Source organism: Dendropsophus ebraccatus, chromosome 1 (genome assembly GCF_027789765.1).
Source record: "Dendropsophus ebraccatus isolate aDenEbr1 chromosome 1, aDenEbr1.pat, whole genome shotgun sequence".
NCBI lineage: Eukaryota > Metazoa > Chordata > Amphibia > Anura > Hylidae > Dendropsophus > Dendropsophus ebraccatus.
The window spans coordinates 17,600,879-17,617,004 of NC_091454.1; the positions used below are offsets into that span (position 1 = coordinate 17,600,879).

Consider the following 16,126-nt stretch of genomic DNA (forward strand, 5'->3'; position numbering starts at 1 on the left):
CCAAAGTTATCCGGTATCACCTGCGCTGCGATATAGAGCACATAGGTTCTTGGCTGCTTTGCTCCATCCGGATCAGTTTCTCTGCTTTAGGATACTGTCCTGCACTTTTAGAGATGTTCACAGCGTTGGTTGGGGTGATCCCTGACTTGTTCTCTCTGTAGGTGTTTAGCACTGCATTGCAAGGATAAGTGTTGTTTTAGGAAAGAAAGTCTCTGTGTTCTCCATAAGTGTCTGTACACTACAGCTGGTGTGTCCCAGACAGGGAACCTGACAGAGCCATGCCTGATCTGTGTGTCTTGCTCCACTGAGAAACAAAGAAGAACTGACTAAGTGTGGGTCTACACTTCCTCTCCCCATGTGACAACTTCCTACAGGGTGTGTGTAACAGCTCCTGTTAGTGTTGGAGAAGAGAGTGCGAGAAGAAAGGAAGATAGAGATAGGCAGAAATAAAGACTCTCTCTCATTGGTGTACAGAATCATACAATACAGTAACCCTTACATGACTACAGCTGTGCAACATATATACATGAATATGCATACTACTGACATCTAGTGGCAAAACTTATACAATACTTCATCTCCACTTCACTTTAGAAGTACCAGGCTTTTGCAAGGGGTGTTCAAAGTAGAAACACCCGTGGTGGAACACCATACTTCCCTGTCGGCCATCTTATAGACAGACTCACCACAAAGCAGGGCAGCCCAGCCTGGAGGAGGGGAGTCTGATTGTAGCTCTATGAGGTACACAGGGAGCTGTTGTCAGTATATACAGTGAGTACAGGGAGCTGCTGTCAGTATATACAGTGAGTACACTTACTGATACTGTATACTGAACTATTTTACTATAAAGTGTTTAAGAATAGGCCATTATTTTATCATCCTGGAACACCCCTTAAAGAAACAGCTAATTTTCTTTTCATAGGACTGAGAATTTTTTTTATTTTTATATACTATTCCTTTAAGAATTGAATTGATATGACGCACAATTACCAATCAGATGTACCCCCAGGGGTTAGATCTTCGTGATGGAACATTCTTCACCCATTTTACCAATAGGCCATAGATAGCTACTTCTGAAACACCCCTTAAAATAAATTTTTTTGAACTTTTTTTTTTTTTTTTTGCTGCATTTAACACAAACAACAAACAAAACAATGAACACATAGTAATTTATTAACATGTAACAGTACAATATCGGAACGGACACATTGCGGACACCCAGCACCCCTCTTCTTCTTTTCCTCTTTCCATCGCTGCAGCTTATCCCGGGACAAAATTCCAAAAACAAAAAACAAAAACAGAGCAAAAATCTCTTCGGGAGGAGAACGTCTGGGGCAATCGTCACCCTGAGGATGAAAGACAGGTCATGAATAATAGCATCTCCTTGTCTTCTTTTCTATAGGATTCTAATGCTGCATTTAACTGCATAGTGTAAAACTCCACCCACTAACTATCCACAGCCCGCAACCGAATCCCATCCAAGATCCTGACACAGCGCATCGCTATAGAGCAGCTCAGCGTCCAACATATGAAGCTAAGGTGCTCGTCTGGTAGGTGCCATCACCCTAATAGCACGCTATCATCTACAATGCATGTATACGGCTGCAGCCCCCACTGTATATGCTTGTGCCAGGACAGGAGCACATGGGGCTGTGTGTGTTTAGTTGGACGAGAGACAACTTTAAATAAAATACTCATCATGGGTCCTAGTGCTGCAGATGCCATGTGCTGTATATACCCTATGCAGTATTTTCTATGACCGTGCGGACAGGCAGGAGATCTGGAAGCTGCTAATAGCTCCGTATAATCAGATTCCCTGTGATTGTCGATGACATGAGAAAGTCTTATGGAATCCGCAGCTTGCGTGCCAGATATATATATATATATATATATATATATATATATATATACAGTGTTTACTAGGCAATGAGTGTCAAATCCATCTATTGTATCTGATATGACCTGCTATTATGTATCTTGTAGGAGCTGTATTCTTATTCTATTTTGCATTGTTTTTAAATGTATAATAATAATAATAAATCATATATAGATGTATTATAAAATTGCAATTAATTAAAAATATTATTTTTATTAGTATTTTATTATTATTATTATTATTATTATTATTTAGTGTTGTTTAATATTATTATTATCATTATCAATATTATTACTATTATATGTTTATTATTAATATTATTTATTATTATTATTATTATTATTATTATTATTATTATTATTATTATTATTTAAGGCAGAACCCCCCCCCACCCCCCCACCACCAGAAGTTCTAATAATATTAGAAGTCACCTTAAAGTTTGCTGACTATATCAAAAACACTAGATAGAGTACTTCTGCAGCGGCTGAGGTGTATTATAACAATATGCAGCAGCTGAGGTGTATGATGATGTTCTGCAGCAGCTGAGGTGTATTATAATGTTCTGCAGCAGCTGAGGTGATTGATGAGGTTCTGCAGCAGCTGAGGTGTAATATGAGGTTCTGCAGCAGCTGAGGTGTATTATGAGGTTCTGCAGCAGCTGAGGTGTATGATGATGTTCTGCAGCAGCTCAGGTGTATTATGAGGTTCTGCAGCAGCTCAGGTGTATTATGAGGTTCTGCAGCAGCTCAGGTGTATTATGATGTTCTGCAGCAGCCCAGGTGTATTATGAGGTTCTGCAGCAGCTGAGGTGTAATATGATGTTCTGCAGCAGCTGAGGTGTATTATGAGGTTCTGCAGCAGGTGAGGTGTATAATGAGGTTCTGCAGCAGCTGAGGTATATTATGATGTTCTGCAGCAGCTGAGGTGTATTATGAGGTTCTGCAGCAGCTGAGGTGTATTATGAGGTTCTGCAGCAGCTGAGGGGTATTATGAGGTTCTGCAGCAGCTCAGGTGTATTATGAGGTTCTGCAGCAGCTCAGGTGTATTATGATGTTCTGCAGCAGCCCAGGTGTATTATGAGGTTCTGCAGCAGCTGAGGTGTAATATGATGTTCTGCAGCAGCTGAGGTGTATTATGAGGTTCTGCAGCAGGTGAGGTGTATAATGAGGTTCTGCAGCAGCTGAGGTATATTATGATGTTCTGCAGCAGCTGAGGTGTATTATGAGGTTCTGCAGCAGCTGAGGTGTATTATGAGGTTCTGCAGCAGCTGAGGTGTAGTATGATGTTCTGCAGCAGCTGAGGTATTATGAGGTTCTGCAGCAGCTGAGGTGTAGTATGATGTTCTGCAGCAGCTGAGGTGTATTAGGAGGTTCTGCAGCAGCTGAGGTGTATTATGATGTTCTGCAGCAGCTGAGGTGTATTAGGAGGTTCTGCAGCAGCTGAGGTGTAGTATAATGTTCTGCAGCAGCTGAGGTGTAGTATGATGTTCTGCAGCAGCTGAGGTGTATTATGAGGTTCTGCAGCAGCTGAGGTGTATTATGATGTTCTGCAGCAGCTGAGGTGTAGTATGATGTTCTGCAGCAGCTGAGGTGTATTATGATGTTCTGCAGCAGCTGAGGTGTATGATGATGTTCTGCAGCAGCTGAGGTGTATTATGAGGTTCTGCAGCAGCTGAGGTGTAGTATGATGTTCTGCAGCAGCTGAGGTGTAGTATGATGTTCTGCAGCAGCTGAGGTGTATGATGTTCTGCAGCAGCTGAGGTGTAGTATGATGTTCTGCAGCAGCTGAGGTGTATGATGATGTTCTGCAGCAGCTGAGGTGTAGTATGATGTTCTGCAGCAGCTGAGGTGTAGTATGATGTTCTGCAGCAGCTGAGGTGTATGATGATGTTCTGCAGCAGCTGAGGTGTAGTATGATGTTCTGCAGCAGCTGAGGTGTATTATGATGTTCTCCAGCAGCTGAGGTGTATTATGATGTTCTCCAGCAGCTGAGGTGTAGTATGATGTTCTGCAGCAGCTGAGGTGTATTATGATGTTCTCCAGCAGCTGAGGTGTAGTATGAGGCTCTGCAGCAGCTGAGGTGTAGTATGATGTTCTCCAGCAGCTGAGGTGTATTATGATGTTCTGCAGCAGCTGAGGTGTATTATGATGTTCTGCAGCAGCTGAGGTGTATTATGATGTTCTCCAGCACCTACCAGATGCATTTTGAGGTTCTGGAGGGTTTCCCCAGCATGGTAAGATCCCTGGTAAATAAAACCGACATTCTCTTTAGTGTCTGTCAGTCAGAAGGGGTGGGTGTAGGTGGCTGTGTTTCACTGATAAAGAGGATGTGGGCGGGACCTAACTGGACTCTTTAGCCTCATTTGCATAATGTAAAGGCCTATCACTCACCAATGGAGATGACTACTGACATAATAAAGATAGGCCTGGAATCCTGGTGACCAGTCCCATCAGGCCATGGACTTGTTTACACCTTTGTTTTCCTGCTAATAGGTCCCACTGTAATATATACGACTTTCTCCAAACAGCGCTTAAATAGATTGGATCCTTGTGTACAGATTGTGTTATATAGTACACCGAAACTTAAAGGGATTTCTGAGATCAGTTTAAAAAAAATAGGCCTTTCTCCATGGGTGACGGCATTAGAGCCTTGGGCAATCCAGAACTTGGGGCCACCAAGTAGGCTATTTAATGGGTAATCTTCATGGTGCCCATATTTTGACATTTTTTTCTTTGATGAGACTACCCCTTTAAATGTCACTTTTCAGAAATCAGTAAGTATCAATAGTACAAGCGATTTTAAGAAACTCTGTAATAGGTTTTTATTAAGCAAAAGAGTTTCCTTCTGTACTGAAAAAGCTGTTTTCCTACGCCCCCCCCCCCCCTCACCTCAGAAGAAGCAGAATTTCTGTGTCCATTATGGTCTATGGAGAGGGGGGGTGGAGGGCGATAAGTAAGCACAGAGAGGAGAAAAGGCAGCCCTGCACAACACTACATCCTGCAATCTTCTCTCACCAAGCTCCCAGATAAGCACTGACCTTTCTGACCTGTGAATCCAGCATTTTATGCACCCAGACAGTCTCCAAACTGTACAGCTGCTTGTCTGCTCTCCCTGCTCACTTATCCCCCTCCCCGCTCCATAGGATATAATGGACACAGCAAACCAGTCTTTACTTTGCTCCTCTGTAATGTAGACGGCCTTGCCTGATAATGAACAGATAAGAAGTGAGGGGGGGAGGCTGGAAAACAGCTTTTTGAGTACAGAACGAGGCTTTTTTTGCCTTATAAAACCTATTACAGAGTTTCCTACAATCACTTCTACTATTGATTTCTGCAAAAATATTTAAGTTGTAATGAACTGTACATAACAGCACACTTTCACAATCTGGACACAAGGACCCAATGGTAGAGTCTGGAGAGGTGCCCTTAATACAACTTTAATTGAAGAGATACGGACATATATGTGGTCTTACAGACAATGCATCATGGAAATAAACAGATGTAAATTACCTCTCCTAAATTAGCGCCACCTATAGGCATAAAATAACACATTCATATGAGAACTAGAATCTGTGCTAGTAATAAAATGTGCCACATCGCCACCTAGTGGTCATTAGTGGTACTGCACATTTTCCATATAGAACCTTTATTTTTATCAACTTAGAGGGGAAAATCCACTTTAAAAATGTTATGTCACTATGTGATATGTCAAAAGATGGTTTTATCTCTTTTATATGAGTAATAAGCGGCAAAGAAGAGGTACCCCACATTGGATTCACCATTAAGCCTATAAGAAAACAATCCATTTTCCTAGTTAAGACACTGTTATTGTCAGATGCTCAGTATTAATAATTCACGACGACTATTCATCCTTTATTATGAGGATTTCTTTTTTTTCTGCTGTGTCGTCAAGAAGATCGGAGTGCTTCCTAAATTAATAATGGAGATATTGATTCTACTCAGGGAAATGTTACTGTATCTCACTCCTCGCTTCTTGCTTTCACCATTGCTGCATAAGTGGGAACCCTGCCCGCCCTGAGGATGATGATGATGATGAGGAGGAGGATTCATTATATTGCTATGAGTCATGGTGGCTATAATAATGGTGCTGAGGGGTATCAATTCTAGCATAGTGTTGTATAGTGTTGCACTACCTACTACTTACCACCAGGTGGCAGCACTGAGGTTTGAGATTTCTGAGACTCCTGCATAAGGAACAAGAAAATTGAGGCTCCCATCTCCCCACTTACAATTAAAAGGGATGACCCCCCACCGCACAGGATGTATATACTGCCCTATGTATATTTTATACAGGAAGTAGTAGTTTACCTCTAATGTCATAATCCGCAGTGAGGCTTCAGGGATTTCCTTCTATATACTACTACAAGTGGAGAGCGTTAGTACTTAGCTCTTCCCATTAGAGTTCAGCTACGTATTGATGGACGTCCTCTCTGTGTTAAGGAGTCGGCTTAAAGTCTAGTGTCAGGGATAAAATACTTCAAAAGCTAAAAGCTGGGACTGGCTCCAGGGCTCCTGATGGGACCGCAGCCATCCATAATGGAGGAGGATGGACGTGACCTGTGACATGAGGCTCTTATCATGTGTTTATACAACATTAAACACCCACATGGATTATTCATTGGGATTTACTTGGCCTGTTTTATATGGTTCTCATGGGGCTGAGGTGCAATACCGGAGTCAGCCTGCAGGGGGCTGTCACACAGAATGGAAAGAAGGCAGAGTTTGGCTGAGCATGTATCCTGATTTTGGAGGGACAATTGTGATTAGTGGAGGTCCCAGTAGTGGAACCCCTTTAAAGGTTGCGCTTTGGAATTAAGGCCGATCTATAAATAAATAATAATAATAATAATAAATGTATTTAATTTATTATGGGGATTTTATCATATTTATTTTTTTCTATTTTGCGTAAAACATTTGGATTATAGGATTTTTTTTTTACTGCATAAATCGATACATTTGAATAGGTAATAATGGGATTCCTGTCTGGTGTAATGTACAGACTATACAGTTGGAATATAAGGTTAATACTCCCTCTGGTGGTGAGCAGTGGTATTACATGTTATTCCTTGCAGTTTTAAAGGAAAAAGCGCCACCCCTGTCCTCAGTTTGGGTGTGGGCTTTGCAGCACAATTCCATTAAAGTGAATGGAGCTGAATTGTAATACCACACACTACCAAAAGTGGCGCTGTTTCTAGAAGAAAACCTGGATAACCCCTTTAAATACATTCTTTCTGCACTCGTTCGTAAAAGATGTAAGATATTCAACGTCCGCTTTCAGTGAGAGTGGGAATAAGCCGCCTGATAATAACCTGACCAGCCATGTTGACATTAGCGAAAGATGGTTAACCTGTTCTGCTGAAAACCGCGGAGGCGACTATTGAAAACTAAAATTTCCTATGAAACGCAGCTTAAAAGCCCCATTTATGCTTCCTATACCTGGCTGTATACAGTGCTGCAAAATACTTGCTTGTGAGCGCCATCTAGTGGCCACTAGAGGAATTACTGTTATATTTACAGGATAGATTTGATACATTGTTACTGTAATATCCAAATACCATCATTTAAAGGGACAGTAAACCTGAAGTGTAAATATATATATATATGTGTGTGTGTGTGTGTGTGTGTATATATATATATATATATATATATATATATATTAGTATTTACATATCTGTAAACGTAGATGCACTTACAAGGTTAATCTTAAACTGAAGTGGTTGATAACAGGGAGCAATAGATTGTATCCTAAACAACCTCAGACTTTAGGTTTAGACCCCCTATAACACAGTCTCAGCTCTGTCTGTCACATCTCCTAGCTGCTGCAGAACCTCACAGTCTACTATCTAACTCCTGCAGAACCTCTTTGACCAGAGGTTTATATAAATCATTTCATAACCAAAGATAACTCTCTCTATTCTTCTTTCAAAGAGATTCTGCAGCAGCTGGGGTTTAGATACAGTTTGCCCCATTAGTGTTAAGTGGTGAATATATTCTGTGCCCTAGCTGCTGCAGAACCTCATAATCCATTCTCACGAACTGAACATCATAATACACCTCATATACTGCAGAACATCATCCTACACCTCAGCTGCTGCAGAACATCATACTACACCTCAGTTGCTGCAGAACATCATAATACACCTCAGCTGCTGCAGAACATCATACTACACCTCAGTTGCTGCAGAACATCATACTACATCTCAGCTGCTGCAGAACATCATACTACACCTCAGCTGCTGCAGAACATCAGAATATACCTCAGCTGCTGCAGAACCTCATAATACACCTCATATACTGCAGAACATCATACTACACCTCAGCTGCTGCAGAACATCATCCTACACCTCAGCTGCTGCAGAACATCATCCTACACCTCAGCTGCTGCAGAACCTCATAATACACCTCAGCTGCTGCAGAACATCATAATTTACCTCAGCTGCTGCAGAACCTCATCATACACCTCAGCTGCTGCAGAACCTCACAATACACCTCAGCTGCTGCAGAACCTCATAATACACCTCAGCTGCTGCACAACCTCATAATACACCTCAGCTGCTGCAGAACCTCCTAATACACCTCAGCTTCTGCAGAACCTCATCATACACCTCTGCTGCTGCACAACCTCATAATACACCTCAGCTGCTGCAGAACCTCATAATACACCTCAGCTGCTGCAGAACATCATAATTTACCTCAGCTGCTGCAGAACCTCATCATACACCTCAGCTGCTGCAGAACCTCATAATACACCTCAGCTGCTGCAGAACATCATACTACACCTCAGCTGCTGCAGAACCTCATAAGAAACCTCAGCTGCTGTAGAACAATTAAGGATTGTGTATATATCAGTCACTTCTTGATTGACACTCCTGTATATATTATCTATACTGTAAGTACATTAATAATAGTAATATGGTTACTACCAAATCTACACACTAGCTGCTGCAGAACCTCTTTAGGACTCGATCAGTGATCAATATAACTACCTGTCTTGTTAAAAAGAGGGGCAGCAGCTGCAGCACAGTCTGCCCTGATCAGCTGGGCCCTCCCATACTACTCTCCGTCCTGGGGCCCATGACTAAGTGTCTGGCTCCACTGAGGTGTCTGCTCGCTCGCAGCTATGGCGATAAATCTCGTTCTTCCATAGAGAAAAATGTAACTTTACAGGTTCCTGAACGGCCACAAATCAAAAGCTGCGTCTGTTCTGCTACGATGGTGAATGGTTTCCAAAAAGAAGCGGCATCTGGTTCTGATTTACCTGATAGAGACATCAGCGTTTAGTAGAAGGAGATGCAGCAGAGTGTATGTGGCTAAAAGGGCTATCTAAGACTAGAAAAACATGGCCACTTTCTTCCACAAACAGCGCCACTCTCTTCCTTAGTTCGGGTGTGGTACTGCAGGCCAGTTCCATTAAAGTGAATGAAGCTGATATGTAATACCACACAAAACCTGAGGACAAGGTGGCGCTGTTTTTGGAAGTGTCTTTTAGGGACACTGTAATGTTTTTCTTTGAATTTGTTTAGTGTACGTTGATACATTGCACTTGCTAATATGTTTTTGTATATATTTTCTGTTTACATTGAGTATCAGCAGTGAGGGGCGTTGCAGCGCTGGTAACACAGACAGCTTCCCCAAGTGTAATATCTATTCTGATGCTATGATGCGAGGCTGCATGCATGTAATTGTGCTGGGAACAAGGCTTGAGCAGTCCTGCAGTTCCCAACACACCCAATTCTTACTACTGCTATTCAATGTAATGTTTAATTAAAGAAAAAAATAAATAAATATATATATTTATTACAAAGCTTTTTAACTTTATTAAAGAAATGCAAAAATGTAAATGTATCTTATCAGATGATTACTCTAATGTATCTTATCAGACTATTACTCCATAATTTGTCTTATCAGATGATTACTCTGTAATGAACCTTATCAGATGATTACTCTGTAATATATCTTATCAGATGATTACTTTAATGTATCTTATCAGATTATTACTCAATAATTGATCTTATCAGATGATTACTCTGTAATGTATCTTATCAGATGATTAGTCTGTTATGTATTTTATCATATGATTACTTTGTAATGTACCTTATTAGATGATTACTCTAATGTATCTTATAAGATGATTACTCTGTAATGTATCTTACTAGAGAAAAAAGTCCTCTTTCTCCACCTTTCAGGCTCCTTTCATTCCTACTCCCTCTCTCCCACCACATCATGATCCAATGTGCAAGGGGTATAGAGGCTTCATGAGCTTGTAGTGAATAAGCTTACACTGCACAGCACTGTTCTGTAATGTTCTCCATTCTGCTGCTTCTAAAGATTTGCTATAGAAATATAAGGGAGCAAGATCTTCTGTGTGTCCATAGGAGACATCATGGCAGCTAGTCTACATCCACTAGCTCAGGGGCCACTGAAATTTAGAGATGGTGCTTGCAGAGGGAAAAAAGAACTGTGGAAATGCCATATACAAGTTATATAGCAAGTTATATAGCAGAGATAGTGATACTCGTCATATACACACTTAGGTTACCTGAAGCTGAACATTAGCTGTATAAACCTCTCCTGCCCTGGACAGTTCCTGACATGGACAGAGGTGGCAGCAGATAGCACTGTGTCAGACTGGAAAGAATACACCACTTCCTGCCGGACATACAGCAGCTAATAAATTACAAAACGCTCTCACTTTCTGACATCAGTTGATTGAAAAGAACACAATTCTTATAGGAGTAGAGGAGTACCCCTTTAAAGTGTCACTGTCGATATAACTTTTAAAAATTTAAATCAACAGTAGATATAAAGCAAGTTTGCAATATACATTCATTATTTTTTCTTTAGTTAACATAGAAAACACTGCACTTCCTGTTGTCTGAATCTTTTTTTTTCTCAAGAAACAGGAAACAGTCAGAAAACAGGAAGTCCTGTGTATTCCGGGCCATCTGAGCGCTCACAAAAAGAAGGCAGTCATGTGACTGATGGAGATATTGAGCCGTAACTCTCTGTACTGGCCAGAATTCCTGTGTTTAGTCTGTTTTTCTCAACCAGCACAAGTCAGAAAATCTGACTTCAGGAGACTGGACCTGGATTTCTGGTAGGTATAACTGTTATGTATCTGCCTTCAGGAGACTGGACCTGGATTTCTGGTAAGTATAGTTGTTATGTATCTGCCTTCAGGAGACTGGACCTGGATTTCTGGTAAATATAGCTGTTATGTATCTGCCTTCAGGAGACTGGACCTGGATTTCTGGTAAGTATAGCTGTTATGTATCTGCCTTCAGGAGACTTGACCTGGATTTCTAGTAAGTATATCTGTTATGTATCTGCCTTCAGGAGACTGGACCTGGATTTTTGGTAAGTATAGCTGTTATGTATCTGCCTTCAGGAGAGTGGACCTGGATTTCTGGTAAGTACAGCTTTGTTTTACAGCATGATAACAGCAAAAAAAATAAGTATCATTACAGATAAGTACTGGAAGGCTTAAGCCCAAAAATATTGGATGATTATTATTTTATTTTTGTGTGTGTGTGCTCGCAATGGTCTTACCTCAAATCCCCCACGTAGACAAAAAGAGGGGAAGCTTACTGCATGGAGTGTTACTATTGAGTTCAATACAGTATGCAGTAAGCTTCATACTTATTGTATATAAATTATAACATATATTTGAGATATGACATCATATAATGTCATGATGTCATCATCAGTACTGAGCTTTGGGTAAACAAGCCTACATTTTTATATTTGAATGATTGGAGTTTTACCTCTGATTCTTGCAATTGCTCATGTTGCAGTGTTCTCTCTACTTTTTCTGATGTCATCAGTAATGATGTCATTATATAGTATACCAAGGTATAGAATTTTTCCCAGGGATCTAAGAATCTTATGTTGCCCTCTGTCCTCTCCAATAGACTGCACACACATAAATCTCTATAGCAGCAGCAGAATGGAGAACATTATAGAACAGTGCTGAGCGGTGTAAGCCTCTGCCTCTTTCTTGTCCCCCTTCTCCTCTCCATTGACTTCAATTGCCAGCTGTAACCTGATCTATTTTGGGGGTTTTTTAGGGAGGAGGGGGAGCAGTAATGAAACCCGAAAGCAGGAGAAAGAGGCATTTTTTTCTATTAAGATACATTACAATATTTGTTTACAGTTTTTGAAAGTATAGTGCCTATTTAAAGGGGTATTCCATTGGGAATATATATATATAGATAGATAGATAGATAGATAGATAGATAGATAGATAGATAGATAGATAGATATAGGAAAAAGCCGCACATCCAGAGCTTGATGAAGCGGGTGCTGTACAAAGTCAGTCCCCCGGCCTGGGGATCCCCAATAATACGTAAAGATGTTCCGCAGCACACCAGCATAGGTGAATAAGGTGATTATTTATTGCAAGTAGTACAAAAATACAGAGAGATGCGACGTTTCGACCCTCTCACAGGGTCTTTATCAAGCATGCTTGATAAAGACCCTGTGAGAGGGTCGAAACGTCGCATCTCTCTGTATTTTTGTACTACTTGCAATAAATAATCACCTTATTCACCTATGCTGGTGTGCTGCGGAACATCTTTACGTAGATAGATAGATAGATAGATTTTTTTTTTTTCTTTATTTTTGTTTACACTTCTTTAATAACAGCGCTACCTGCTATAGAAAGAAAACTAATCTGACTTCAACTACGCTACAGTACAGAGAGGTGACATGACAGAACCTCCATATATATATATATATATATATATATATATATATATATATATATATTTCAGTGTATAAAAATATACAGAAAATTATAAAATGCTGCTCAACAGTGGCATAAACTACATGACCTCTTCCCCCATAAGGTACAAATTAAATCCAGCATTTGGCTGTTTCTATCGGCTGCGGGGACATAACAAACCCCCGGCCAAATTCCTAAAGTTATTGGAAGAAAACGCATGAATAATATTGTGCATTTTAACTAGGCCCGACTGGAGGTATGATGCAATCCCCAGATCACTCGTTTGCTTTGTGATAAATTTCCCTCTGCCTGAGGATCTAACATTATTGAAGGGTTTGTCCCATTTTTAGTTCTGCTACAAAGAGTGTCTCTCTCTCTGGAGGACCCAACCCGTCCTGCATTATATATAAAACTCATTGGTTTGAATGGACATTGTGTAATGCTTAGTTTCTCCTGTGGTGGCACTGCAGGGAAACAGAACAATAAATCACAGCTGATTGCTCAGGGTTCCAGGGTCTTACCTTTCACCATGTTTTCTGGGTGAAAGAACAGGTGAGTATCTTTACTTGGGACACTCAGGACTTTCAGGAGGGCACAAAGTATTTTATTTTCAGGGAGTATGGTGTGTATTATAATTCCTTTTGTTGGCGGTTGTGTGTATTATAATTAATTTTAGGGTATAGAGTATGTAGGAAAATACATTTTACGGGGACATGTGTGTTTTATAATTATTATTAGTGTGAATTGAATGTATTATAATTTATTTTAGAGGACACAGTGTGTGTTATAGTACATATTAGGGTGTACGGTATGTATTATAATTATTTTCATAAAGTTATACAGATTCTCAGAAAGTTATGTAGATTTATAATTTACTTCTATTTGATAATCTCAACGTTTCCAGTACTTATCAGCTGCCGTATGCCCTGCAGGAAGTGGTGTATTCTTTCCAGTCTGACACAGTGCTCTCTGCTGCCTCCGGGAACTGTCTAGAGCAGGAGAGGTTTTATATGGGGATTTGCTTCTGATCTGGAGAGTTCCTGACATGGATAGAGGTGGCAGCAGAGAGCACTGTGTCAGACTGGAGATTGAAAAGTATTTTACAAAAAAATTTTTTGCTGCTGGAGTACCCCTTTAAGGGTGTACAGTGTGTATTAGAATTCATTTTAGGGATATTATATGTGGTTTAACTAATGCTTGGGTGGCATAGTGATAATTATAATTTTTCTTAGGGGGCCCAGTATGTGTTATTAATTTCAGGGTGCACAGCATGTATTATAATTATTTTTAGTGGATGCCCTGTACATAATACTTCATTCTGAGGGGCACAATGTGTATTACAATCCATTTACAGCAGTTTTATGTTTTCCTAATTAAAAAAAAATATATTTGAAAATTAAGCCCGCCCACTGGACACCCCCCCGAGGAGCCTCAAACACCATAAAATGCTAACTTTTGGATGGTTATGAATGGATTGTCTAGAGTAGACCAGCAGTGGGGAACCTCCGTCCCCCCGGAGGCCGCATTCGGCCCCTGAGACCTCCTGATGTGGTCCGCGGCTCTCCTGTGATATGCGCCGTTCTGGTGGGGAACGAGCCGGCATAGACAGCATCCTCTGTGACAGCTGCAGGCACAGGAGGATGCTGTCTGTGTCGGCTCCTTCCCCACCACAACAGCGCACTTCTTCCTTCTCCTACAGGCCGCACCTGATGATGTAATTTCATTGCACGCCGCCTGCAGCCTGGGGGGTTAACTATGACTAGCAGGGGCATCACTGGGGGGTTAACAATAACCAGCAGGGACATCACTGGGGTTAACTATAACTACCAGGGGCATCACAGGGGGTTAACTATGACTACCAGGGGCATCACTGGGGGGTTAACAATGACCAGCAGGGACATCACTGGGGGTTACCTATAACTACCAGGGGCATCACAGGGGGTTAACTATGACTAGCAGGGGCATCACTGGGGGGTTAACAATGACCAACAGGGACATCACTGGGGGTTACCTATAACTACCAGGGGCATCACAGGGGGCTAACTATGACTAGCAGGGGCATCACTGGGGGGTTAACAATAACCAGCAGGGACATCACTGGGGTTAACTATAACTACCAGGGGCATCACAGGGGGTTAACTATGACTACCAGGGGCATCACTGGGGGGTTAACAATGACCAGCAGGGACATCACTGGGGGTTACCTATAACTACCAGGGGCATCACAGGGGGTTAACTATGACTACCAGGGGCATCACTGGGGGGTTAACAATGACCAGCAGGGACATCACTGGGGGTTACCTATAACTACCAGGGGCATCACAGGGGGTTAACTATGACTAGCAGGGGCATCACTGGGGGGTTAACATTGACTACCAGGGCATCACTGTGGTGTTAACTATGACTACCAGGGCATCACTGGGGGGGTGTTAACTAGACTACCAAGGACATCAATAAGGGATTAACTACAGCTACCAGCGGCATCACTAAGGATTCACATTAGGTACAAGTGCATCACAGAGGGTTAACTACAATAGCAGGGGCACTAATGGAACAATACTCTGCCTTGCACCCATGCTACCCTGCTGCCGCGCACAATATAACATAGAGTGCGGTCCTCGAACGATTTTATTAATGCCCCAATGGCCCTTGCCACGGAAAAGGTTCCCACCCCTGGTCTAGACTGTTGCCAGGTTTGTAATAGGATACCTAAGCTACACCGGGACAATTACAATACTGCCCCCTATGAACAAAAATTTGGATTTAAAATTTTTTACCATCGAACTGTAATTCTAAATCACAACTTTTCTTCTCTCTGCCCGTAATGACACGCTAAAGTATCGTCAGTCAAATAGAACCTCTTTAAAAAAAAAAGAGAAAAAAAAAGCTACATTACAATAGTGTGAAGTGGAAAAATATAATAAATGGCCTGAACAGCTGGAACACTAGACACCATCAGGTCTGCCTCGTACCATCTGCTCGTGAGGGTTCTGATGAAGTACAAACCTTTTTAACAGGGTGAAGTCATTACGACTGATGTTAAGCAGCCTTGAGACACACAAAAAAAAAGAGAATGGTTTATATCCAAGTTTCGGGAAATGATTTTCAGGGAATGTTAAAACCAGATGTCTTTATACACAGAGCACTTACACTACAGCGATAGGAATGAGTAATCTCACTACCCTTCACCTTAATTCTCTTCCCCCTCCCCTCCTCCTACTCCCAGTCCAGCTACTGCTTCTCAGCTCCGACCCCGTCCAAGAGATTCATTGCCAATTTCCATGTGATAAAGCGAGAGAAAAGTCAGATGTGGAATCGCTAATGAAAGACGTCTTGGGAAATGGGTTAAAGGGAACCTAAAAGGCAGAATAATAATATTGAAGGGTAATTCCACATGTAATTTTTCAGGTCCTTGAGATGTCCTTAAAGTATCCATACTCCATGGCATAAAACAACAAAGGAGTCATACTCACCCATCCCCGTTCCCTTTCTGCTCCCTCTGTGCGA

The 16,126-nt window shown here is 41.4% G+C and overlaps 1 protein-coding gene across 2 annotated transcripts in view; it reads right to left on the bottom strand.

Moving 5' to 3' along the window:
* Positions 1-1,171: 1,171 nt before the first annotated feature.
* Positions 1,172-16,126, bottom strand: part of LOC138789600 (potassium voltage-gated channel subfamily A member 2-like) — a 38,351-nt gene continuing 23,396 nt past the window's right edge. The window contains exon 2 of one of the 2 annotated variants that reach the window (XR_011362741.1): positions 1,172-1,346. The gene's annotated coding sequence lies outside the window, so the exon portion shown is untranslated. The remainder of the gene's footprint in view (positions 1,347-16,126) is intronic. The other variant, XM_069968330.1, reaches the window with a different exon arrangement.